The sequence below is a fragment of the Strix uralensis genome, chromosome 3 (genome assembly GCF_047716275.1).
Source record: "Strix uralensis isolate ZFMK-TIS-50842 chromosome 3, bStrUra1, whole genome shotgun sequence".
NCBI classification, from domain to species: domain Eukaryota; kingdom Metazoa; phylum Chordata; class Aves; order Strigiformes; family Strigidae; genus Strix; species Strix uralensis.
The window spans coordinates 53,136,133-53,146,483 of record NC_133974.1 but is presented as its reverse complement, the minus strand read 5'-3'; positions in this window follow the sequence as shown (position 1 = coordinate 53,146,483).

The following is a 10,351-nucleotide window of genomic DNA, read 5'->3' as shown; positions in this document are numbered from 1 at the left end:
ATCAAAATGAAGTAGGTCACTTTGAAGTCAGCTTTGATGGACAGTTTTGTCGTTGTTTTTTGGTGGTTTTTTTTTTAAATGAGAGCATGAGTCTGCTCCCTCAGCACCACTTAATCACTGGTAACTTTCATGAAGAGCAAACAAAAGGCCTCTTTTATTTATCCATTATGTTCCTAAGAGGTGAGAACAGCTTGATGCAAATGAAAATCATTAAAGCATTCTGCACTACCATTAACTGTCTGAATATCTGTCTATGCAAATGCAGCACATAACCCAGTGAAACTGCAGCCTTGTGACCTTCTGCATTGAAAACCTATGCCTTATGACTCTCTTAACAGTAAAAATACTTTTTATGACGTGCCTTTGTACAAGGGCTTGGTTTGGACAGGCATGGAAATGGAGTGCAAGCCATCACACAGAAACGTATTTAGTTTCAGATACCCCTTCACCCTGACTGGGCAAGGGGTAACATCAGAGATACCCAATTTGTAATAGTGCCACAGTATGAATAATAAGCTAAAATGTGATTGCCCAGGTCTGATCCTGTACGCAATTACAGCCATAACTTCACTCATATGAGTAGTCCCATTTAAGACACAATAAACATATAATAACATGTCATGGTTTAACCCCAGCCGGCAGCTAAGCCCCACATAGCCACTCACTCACTCGTCCCCGATGGAATGGGGGTGGGAATTGGAAGGGTAAAAGCAAGAAAACTCATGGGTTGAGATAAAGACAGTTTAATAGGTAAAGCAAAAGCCGTGCACACAAGCAAAGCAAACCAAGGAATTCATTCACCACTTCCCATCGGCAGGCAGGTGTTCAGCCATCTCCAGGAAAGCAGGGCTCCATCACGCATTAACAGTTATTTGGGAAGATAAACGCCACAACTCCAAATGTCCCCCCCTTCCTTCTTCTTCCCCCATCTTAATATGCTGAGCACGACGTCATATGGTATGGATTAGCCCTTTGGTCAGTTGGGGTCAGCTGCCTCAGCTGTGTCCCCTCCCAACTTCTTGTGCACCTCCAGCCTCCTTGCTGGTGGGGTGGGGTGAGAGGCGGAAAAGGCCTTGACTCTGTGTAAGCACTGCTCAGCAGTAACATAAACATCCCTGTATTATCAACACTATTTCAGCACATATCCAAAACATAGCCCCATACTAGCTACCATGAAGAAAATTAACTCTATCCCAGCCAAAATGAGCACATATTGTAAAACCATAAGTGGTTTGTAGGATTAGAAGCCTAATTAGATATAAAATCTACTGACCTAATTCTTTAGAACTTGGTCCTTTGTGTAGCCATTTTTACGCCCACGTGAATGGTGTACAGAACACTGCTATTCTAAGCGGCACACCACCCAACCAACGAATGGGTGAATGTGTGGAGCTAGTGTTTAGTCCTCCAACAGCAGTACCTAGCAACAGAAATGCACCAGAACTCCTGTATTTTTAATATTTTTAACAAGAGACATAGCTCAGACAGCAGGTTACAGAAGGCCATTTATTGCTGTTCAGCCTGTCTGTCTCCTTGGCGAAATTTAGGTCAGCCATTAGGCATAAATTTACATCTGCTGCCTCAGAGCTTTTCTAGAACTAAGTCTTGGCAGAGGTTAAGGATATCTCCCCCTCCTTTGGGACACATACCTTTGCTGCATAATGTTGTGTGGCAGCAGAGTAGTAAGGACACCGCATTATTCAATTAGCAGCTGAAGAGGCAACAGTAGACTTCATTCTAAGCCTACCATGGCTTGACGGACACCAAACCTGTTGCCTGTCTCCTAGGAGAGTGCCCCTATCAGCAGGTGGTTGCATGCGAAGCACCTCTTACCTCCAGCTTGGATTTTTGCCAATCAGTGCTGAGAAATGGAAGACTTAGAGGCCAAAAACAATAAGGAAGCTTTTACCTCCTAGGCCTGCTTATGTTTCTTCATTAAACAGTAATTATATAGCTTGCATGCATAGTACTGAGTGCAGGGACTAAGGACTCTTAAGCAGAGACCCTTATTGCTCATTTATTTGGATATGAAAAGTAATTAATGTATTTGAAGTACTTTGAAAAATCAGTGGAACTGAATACCCCTAGAGGTCTTGTTCTGAATTTGGCAAATCGGCACATACAGAAAAGCTTATCTGAGGCGCTGCTGCTCTGCCTACACGGTTTAGTAAAATGGCACCAAGGAACAAGCTTCAACACTGGGCTGCTCATCACCCACACTGTGAAGCTGCTAGCCTGCTGCCTGGCAGTTTAGGCCCATAACAACTTGTAGCATCTGAAACCGTGCTCCCACACTGCTCAGGGGACAGCATTTGGAGGCAGAGGGACACAACAGTCTCTTTAGCCCTTTTTTATTTCACAGTATAGACATAATGTGTGGTAAAGAACGTTACAAAGAAGTCAGTGAGGAAATTATGAATTCTACTGTGATAGTACAGTTCATGCCAAATCATTTGGAATTTTTAAAACCTTTGAAGTAGCAGTGTTATTTTATACATGAATAAATTAAAATAAGCTTTAAAAGTTTTGGTTTTATTAGGAACATAGAAATAAATTATGCTAACAACAATACAATATTTACAGAAACGTTGTACCTCTTAACATGCTCATTCATCTCCTTTTCTGTCAGAACATAAGAAACAAAGGGTATGTTTCCAGGTGGTGCACTTTATCCCTTTTGGCAACTACTGCTGTATTCTCTCTTTATCTGAGAGAAATTTACTTCTAAACAGATCTATTTAATTTAAAAAATGCTAATACTTTCAAAGTGTGATAAAAGATAAAGCTACTCTGGACAAGCTTGAAAAACATGGATGCTGTTGATTTCTTTTGCTTACAGTAAGCAATTTCTGAAGTACTCCAGGCAAAAAGCAATTCTGTGCCAGTCAGGAAAAGAAGAAATTAGGGAACTGACTAGTAAATCTCATGCTGGAGCAACAGAGAGAAACTCAGCTTACTCGTAGTGAAATCACAAAACAGGTTTAAAAAGTTGCAGCTAGAACACGTGGTCTTTAAACATGTCTTTTTTTCTCCAACAACAACTAAGAAAAGGTGGACATTTTTTGGTAAGAAATTCAACTTCCTTTTCAAACAAACAGATACCAAAAAATAGATATTTTTTTTAAAAAAATTATTCATTACAGTACAAAAATACAGTCTGATTTTTAATGTGTACCTAAAGATTCACCCAGAATACCCACCATAACTGCTATCTTTAGACAATGATGAAGAAAAACAATCACGGGATGCAGGAAAGGTATTGTTTAATGAAAGACATACCCATTTTCTTCTCAAAGCACTGACAATTCTTGTTTCAAATGTGCAGCCCTAACGCCTTATTTCAGAATGATACTGTTCTGCAGACAAGCCCACAACTACATTTGATTTAGTGACTGATTCTCTTCTGTTTCCTTTTAAAGATAAAGAATGTGTTTAAAGCTGAGTGTGAGAATGTGATCACTTCTTGGAAGGCTCTCTTCCCTCTCTTGAACAATCTGAGACTCTTTCAAAGTTATTTTTGCAGCATAATCATTTCCTATTTTCCCCTGCATATTAGTACTTTCACTCAACATTCATTTTATTTGAAAAAAGCATGGTCCTAGTGCAAACACATCACCTAATTATTAGAGAAAAAAAAAGAAATAGGTCAAAAGCCTAAGTCCTGTCCTCAGAAAAACAGCTATGCAAAATACAGTCTCCAAAAACCAGCTTAGAAAGTAGCATAGGAAAAGGAAGGTGGAGGTGCAGTGGGTGGGGAGACTGGAATATGGCATAGTACTCAATACTTTACAGATTTTGGGGGCAGTGTTGTTTAATCTCATTAGCCAAGTCATCAAGTTCCTGCTTTTGGATGAAAACAAGCATCACTGATTTTCTAACTAAAGCAGCTGCAAGATTACTCAAGAGACAGCAGGAAACATGCACCACATTATAACAGAATCCAGTCTCAGTCACTTAACTGCACAGCTTCCAGAGAGAATGTATCCCGTTTCTGTACTTGACTAGGAGTCTATAAGCAACACACACAATTTTCCTCCCTAGAATCTGGAAACAGAATCATGGTGTCTTTCAATCTTTCCTAACTTCAATTAACATATCACATTAGATTAGCACATCTACTCTATAAATTTGTTTTCCTCCCAAGTTTCTATCTCCACCTGTACCTATCTCATGCTTTGAGATATAAAATGATCATATACAGGTATGAAAATTAATTCTATTTGCAAGACTCCAAAATGGTTGAGGTAGATCTGTGTGCTGATGGGGCCGGCATTTTCAGTGTCATCCTTTAGTAGATACTGCCAGAACTGGTATAATAATAATATCAATAATGATATTAATATTATCTCAATATATAATAATATAATCATATAATGCCTTCAATGCAAGTACTGAGCAAAAAAGAACACTTGCAAAAAGTGCTCAGTAAGTGAACATTTCTGAAACTAGGTTTCAGTAGTTGTAAAATTAGTTTTTTAAACGTCTAGGTAAGAGCACTACCTTTGAAATTCTAAACTACACTAAACTTAATTTCAGGCCAAGCAAGCCTGAAAATGTTACTCTTAAAGGACAATAGAATACCAGGCAACATTTAGCTTATAAAACAAACACCACCACTTTCCCCAAAAGCCAGAACAAAATACACAGTCCAAAGGAAATCTAGGTATTACATAACTCAATTTTAGGAGTTTTAGCACTTGGTACTCTCATGAAACCTCAAAAATCACTCGGAATGCACTGGATAGATTACAATGCTGAATGAGAGGTACAAAGACATGAGGACTGTGTAAAAATTCTGAAGCTTATGGAAAACAGTGAATATTGTAGGGCTCAAGGTAAAACTGTGGAAACTGACAGCAAATAAAAGAACCCTAGGATAAAGGACAAGTAGCAATCTATCTATATGTATGGTGCCACAGGAATTGTTGTGAGGCCTTGTTTTATTTGACATCACTAATCCCTGAGAGGGATTCATCTGGACAACTCTGAGGACACTGAGATACCTCAAAGTAAATTAGTGGGGCTAAACTGCAGTACAAGAAAAACCAAGCTACTGCTATGGAAAAGACTGAGAGAAATATTCTGGAACAGATTCTGGAATATACTCAATAGGATGGAAATACCCTAAAGGCATAATATTTGTAAAGGATCTGAGGATAACAAGCAAGCAGAAACTACAAATAGATTTGTAACAGAGTACCAGCAAAGAGACTAATTTAGATTTGACTTGCACACCTGGAAGCACTGTATCCTGGAGCAGGAAGGTAACAGTTTCTCTATATGCAGCTGTAGGGGCAGACTGTAGAACATTTTATTTGTGGACAACGAACAAAGTCCTTCAAGCCACTTGGTGGACCAAACATTAATACCCTCAAGTAATTAATTCTGCCCTACAGATGGAGGTCATATGGATGCCTGAAACAAAGTAAAAAACTATCTGGACATAAACCAGAAATTCTTCATCCACGCTCTTTACAACCACGCCTGGAATTCACCACTGAGTTCTAGGCATATTACAAGAAAGATCTCTGCAAATTGGATGGAATTCACATAAAAATAACAGAAATTCTTTGGGAGCTAGAAAGACTCAAATGGAAATGTTATAAACCTAAACAAGTGTTACCTAACTTGCTCAAGCTAAGCAAGTAAAAAGTTCAAAATGCTTTTTCCCTCACAGTTTGTTCTGGAAAATTATTTCAAAGGAACAAACCCCAAGAAGGTAAAATAATTATCTGAGGTGATAAAAGGTTATATATACATACTTAATTAGGAATGGAAAGATTTAGACAGGAAACATATACTGAGTTCTACTATAGGTAATTGTCCTAATAGAAAAAATAGTAGGCATCTGAAACTTCAGCATAATGTATACATTCATACATTACAGGGACCAAGACTGACAGAGATGGACAAAGCATTTAATGGAGCTCTGCCATCCCTAATCTAATCTTAAAACATTTTAAGTTTACTCTTATGGCAACACTCCTCTCTCCTTTTGGATAACAGATGGCTGTTTGTGATCTACATATTGGACTGAGGCTTCTTTCAGTTTGTCGGATGCATGAATGAGGAATACCTCCCGCAAGTCAGACTACATGGCAGAAAAAAAATATAGCATCTAAAATTAAATAGGTTTCACTACTTACCATCCAGCCCAATTTCCGTGATTCATTCACAGAAACACATTTCACATTTTAAAACAACAAAAATTCTGATAATAATCACATTCTCATGTATATTTGGCTATGTAAGTTATAGGAGACTGATAGGGCTTTTGGCATTTACAGTGCTTGAAAAATTTCCATTATGACATCTTTTTAATTACTATTTGAACCATTTGGGCTAACTCTCTTCACACCAGACATATTTCTCAATGGAGAGTTTCAACTAAATGCTTCAGCTATTTATCAGAACTAGAATATGAAAAATTGTGTTTCACTTGCCTGTTTAAAAACAATTCTTACAACCATTTACCTGAGCTGCATTGTATGGAATAGAAATTTCAGAGTTTGGTAGGGATACGTACACATGTAGGTATGTGTACATATAAATTAAATACACTTTTAAAATTAATAAATCCCACATAGTCACATATGCTTTCTCCTAGGAAGACGATGGAAGGATCAAGCACACGCAGCCTCAACTGGCAGCTCTGTTGTAAAAATAAACCTATTACTTTTATTTTTACAACAAATGCTATTCAAACGCTCAACCATTTTTCCCTTTACATTCCACTACTTGCCAGTAATTCTCACTGTTGAACATAACATTCCCACAAACAGTATTAATGTTCAAATGTTGTATGTCATTACACAGATTTTTCTCTTATAAATCCACATACAACTTTTATAGTCATTAGACCCAAGCACTAAACCGCAATTTTTAATTATGCTGACTCAGCAATGCCACTCATAAAAACAGCTCTAGCACTATTCCTCAATTATCTAAGACTTGATCAGTTCATCTTAATCAAATTTCATGTATGAAATTCTCATTGTCATACATCCGATCACCAAACTTATTACTATACTGTTAACTGTTCCCAACAATGTGTGTGTTCCTGTTATACTAAACTTAATTCCTTATGCAATCGTATAAACATTTTGTTCTTGCCAGTAAGTCATTCTCCAAGCATGGGAGGGAACCTCAATCCTTTCTTGACATGTAGAATTCTGTCAGCACAGAACAGATCAGGAATCTCATCTTTAGAATTAAAATTGTTTACTGACCATTTTCTTACATTATGCATATGCTGCTTCTCAATAAAATATACTTTCTCAATTTAAAAAAAATGGTATAGTTCTATATTGTTACATGTGTAATCCTTTATTCATTTTTACATTTCTGTTTATATAATTTTCTTGAGTTCTTATGCATTTTCCTGTACACACATTCACTGGTAGGTTTTTCTGATATGAAGCAATGGCAAGACCTGAAAATGTTGGAAAAAAATGGTTACTTTAAAAACAAAAAAACATTGAATAAATTTCAATCAAAACTTCTGTTTGAAATGTAAGATGCTAAATGCAAATACAACCCAAGAAACAAAGGTGACTTTGCATTTGCATATAAACATTATGTATGTGAATTTCTATACACCACTCATTTACAGATATGAACCTATACATAAGGCTACAATATGTGTTGTAACAGGGTTGCATTTTGTGCTACAGTCAAGGATTTCTGAAACAGAAAGCTATACCATATCCATGGTATACAATGTGTTTTGCACAATGATGATGAAAACTCATTTATCCTAATGGCTAAATTGTCTGCATCAATTAGAGGAAACTGCTATTGAAATGTTCTGGGAGCTACATGCAGTTCTAGAATTTTGAACATCAGGTGCAGTCACGTGTGCTAACCAGCAAACATCATATAACCCTTTTCATAATCTCATCAACCTCCATATTAAAACTTGCTAAAATGCTCTGCCCTGCTACTTACACTGATAAGAAATTCATTCCTCCATTGGTTAGAAACTTTCTTCCATGGCAAGTTAATTTACAGTTTATATCTAATCATTCTACATCAACACTGTTCTTTGGCTTAAATATTTTCTTTTCTTGCTTACTCTGAAGTTACAGATATACTTACAAAGTTCACTTGTATTCTCTCATCTTTTTTTTTCCTAGATGAAGCCAACTGATTTTTATCTTCTCGATAAAACAGGCTTTTCACATCTATGATCATTTTCAGAACCCCACTCTGTACCTCTTCTAGTTTAAATCCATCCCTCTTGACAACTTAAAAAATAATCCAAATAAGGTATGATGAAGATCTTGTATAATCACTTTGCTATATCACTTGCTTTGACAGAAACAACTCACTTCATGCAGTTTAGGATTGTACTTATCCTTTAGGACCCATCATGGGGGTAAATTCACACCAGTCTGACTCCCAGATCTTTTCTTCTCTCATTTCTGACATTTTAGTTCAGAGCAGAAAATTCTTAGCAATTTTAAAGTGCAAAATCTTGCCTTTCATATGCAAGATGTTATGACATTTCTATTATTCAAATCCAAACCACACAATTCTTCCTATATGATATGCCTGCTCTCCTCCAAACTTATGGTTACCAGCAACTTTTATTTATATGCTAAATAGGACTACGCTAAAGACATTCAATGGGCAGACTCTACCTGTAGCCAGCTTCCAGTTTTATAGGCCTTCTTTCAACACAATCCCCTGTCATCTCCCATTAGCAATTCTTTACGTTATGCATCCCACCTAATTTCTCACATGGCACTATACTGAATCTTTTTATGAAGTACAGATTAAATCTACTCCATTTCCTTTGTCACTAAATTAATAAATTATTTTATCAAAAAAATACCCAGTTACCCCAACAAAATCTCCTTTTAATACACCAAATATTTTTTACTTATCTTTGCTTATCCTATCTTATAATTTGTTCCCTATGTTCCATATACTGCAACGGTTGCACATAACACTTTCTTGGGCTCTCCTTCAAGCACATTTGTTACTTTCCAATCACATGGCACCATTCTTGCCCTGATTGGTTTATTAATAGTCTTTGCTAAAAGACTGCTTTGATATTTCCAATATTTTCATAATTGAGATCTAGGTTAGTTTTCCTATCAGGTTTCTAGTGGCAAGACATTGTTGGTGTAAGGCCATTGATTAAATGTGTGATTGCCCTGGTTTTGACAGAACCTGACTGCATTACACTTCTGAGTCTATTGCCTAGCCTCTACCTATTCACTGAGAATTAACAAAAAAACAAAAATTCCTTATGAATCAGGATCTTGAGCATTATTTCCAAAGCACAGTTACCTCCACAAATGAATTCAGCAGCCTAAGTGGCACCTGAAACCAGTTTGGTATCCACAAGTTGCTCAATTCCTTGCTGTTCACATGCTGTCCTTAGATTTTTATCAGATAACACCCAGGGAGTACTTGACTTTCCACTGGTATGATGGGCATGCACAATGTTGCCTCAAATTCTGGCACAACTGAGCCTAACTACCTGGAGTATAAGCAAGGCTTGTCAGGACTCTCATGTGAGGAATCCTCCTGTGTACCTTGCCTATGATGTCCAGTATAATATGCATTCTTAAAACATGAAAGACCTCCACAAATTAATCTTTTCTAACATTTTGCATAGGTGCCTTAGTTCATCCATTAACCTACTGTTAAGGCACTCATGCGTGAAATGTGGATGTTTTCAAACCCCAGATCTGCTCGACTTGGAACAAAGAACTATCTTTCTCTGTTCTTTTATCATCCAAATAAGATAAAGGTTGTACTTGCTTAGGTATCTAACTCTAGGAGAGGACTCCAAACTGAGACTCCTGAGAGAAGACTTCACCCTTACTCCTTTGGGCAGAGGAATATTCAGTTTATACTTTCTCAGCATTTCCAGACAGCTTCTCATCTAGTGTACTCACTCTTGCAGACTAAGAGGACTACTACTTGTATTGATGGTTGGACTGGATGGTCTTCAAGGTCTTTTCCAACCTAGACAATTCTGTGATTCTGTGATTCTGAGTGCTTAGGGAGCCTTACAGCCCAAGGTGAGACTGTGGATTCTTATATGTGGCAAAGTATGTACAGGTTTGGCAGTCCAAAATTACACAGCATAGCATCAAATTTTTTAGTCTGGATATCCAGACTTTTTTAATTCACTTAGTCTGTGGGGCGCACTGGGAAATAAAACTTCTTGTGTAATGTAGACAGTCTGACTGTCTAGGTTGGGATACCAACTGGGCGGACCACATACTACTCCTGATCCATGTGCTCAGGTTTTCTCTCTGCAGAAACCATGTTTCTGTCACCTGAAAAATCAACCTGACAATACATGGGCCACACTCAGTCCTCATTCAGTTTG